This window comes from Schistocerca americana, chromosome 7 (genome assembly GCF_021461395.2).
Source record: "Schistocerca americana isolate TAMUIC-IGC-003095 chromosome 7, iqSchAmer2.1, whole genome shotgun sequence".
Lineage (NCBI taxonomy): Eukaryota > Metazoa > Arthropoda > Insecta > Orthoptera > Acrididae > Schistocerca > Schistocerca americana.
In genome coordinates, this window is record NC_060125.1 from 349,252,305 (window position 1) to 349,253,835 (window position 1,531).

At 54.2% G+C, this 1,531-nt stretch overlaps 1 non-coding gene across 1 annotated transcript; it reads right to left on the reverse strand.

Annotated features, from left to right (window-relative positions):
- Positions 1 to 222: 222 nt before the first annotated feature.
- On the reverse strand, positions 223 to 296 carry Trnaa-ugc. Its single transcript has one exon. It is a non-coding gene; the product is annotated as a tRNA-Ala (tRNA).
- Positions 297 to 1,531: the final 1,235 nt, after the last annotated feature.

Consider the following 1,531-nt stretch of genomic DNA (forward strand, 5'->3'; position numbering starts at 1 on the left):
GGTTTCCAAATAGCTTAACATAACCATTACCAGTCAATGAGCGGTTCACTTGCACCAGAGGACCCAATCCATTCCAAGTACAAACAGTCCACATCGTTTGGATCCGCCACCAGCTTGTACAGTGTCTTGCAGACAAACTGGGTCCATGAAATGATAATTAAATCAAGAACCTAAGCTGTCGACAGGCGTTGATATACATCAACTGGGACACTTGAAAATGTGTGCCCCGGCCGGGACTCGAACCCTGGATATCCTGCTTGCATGGCAGACGCTCTATCCATCTGAGCCACCGAGGCCACAGAGGATAGTGCGACTGCAGGGATTTATCCCTTGCACGCTCCCCGTGAGACCCACATTCTCAACTTAATGTCTACACACTACATTCGTAGTGCCCCTGCCCATTACACTCATTACACAGACAATCTTACCGAGTCCCGTAAGAGTTCGGGCAATGCGTGTGCATCCAGCACAGAACAAGAAGGTCAATGGCTGGTTAGCCTTAACTACACTCCTGGAAATTGAAATAAGAACACCGTGAATTCATTGTCCCAGGAAGGGGAAACTTTATTGACACATTCCTGGGGTCAGATACATCACATGATCACACTGACAGAACCACAGACACATAGACACAGGCAACAGAGCATGCACAATGTCGGCACTAGTACAGTGTATATCCACCTTTCGCAGCAATGCAGGCTGCTATTCTCCCATGGAGACGATCGTAGAGATGCTGGATGTAGTCCTGTGGAACGGCTTGCCATGCCATTTCCACCTGGCGCCTCAGTTGGACCAGCGTTCGTGCTGGACGTGCAGACCGCGTGAGACGACGCTTCATCCAGTCCCAAACATGCTCAATGGGGAACAGATCCGGAGATCTTGCTGGCCAGGGTAGTTGACTTACACCTTCTAGAGCACGTTGGGTGGCACGGGATACATGCGGACGTGCATTGTCCTGTTGGAACAGCAAGTTCCCTTGCCGGTCTAGGAATGGTAGAACGATGGGTTCGATGACGGTTTGGATGTACCGTGCACTATTCAGTGTCCCCTCGACGATCACCAGTGGTGTACGGCCAGTGTAGGAGATTGCTCCCCACACCATGACGCCGGGTGTTGGCCCTGTGTGCCTCGGTCGTATGCAGTCCTGATTGTGGCGCTCACCTGCACGGCGCCAAACACGCATACGACCATCATTGGCACCAAGGCAGAAGCGACTCTCATCGCTGAAGACGACACGTCTCCATTCGTCCCTCCATTCACGCCTGCCGCGACACCACTGGAGGCGGGCTGCACGATGTTGGGGCGTGAGCGGAAGACGGCCTAACGGTGTGCGGGACCGTAGCCCAGCTTCATGGAGACGGTTGCGAATGGTCCTCGCCGATACCCCAGGAGCAACAGTGTCCCTAATTTGCTGGGAAGTGGTGGTGTGGTCCCCTACGGCACTGCGTAGGATCCTACGGTCTTGGCGTGCATCCGTGCGTCGCTGCGGTCCGGTCCCAGGTCGACGGGCACGTGCACCTTCCGCCGACCA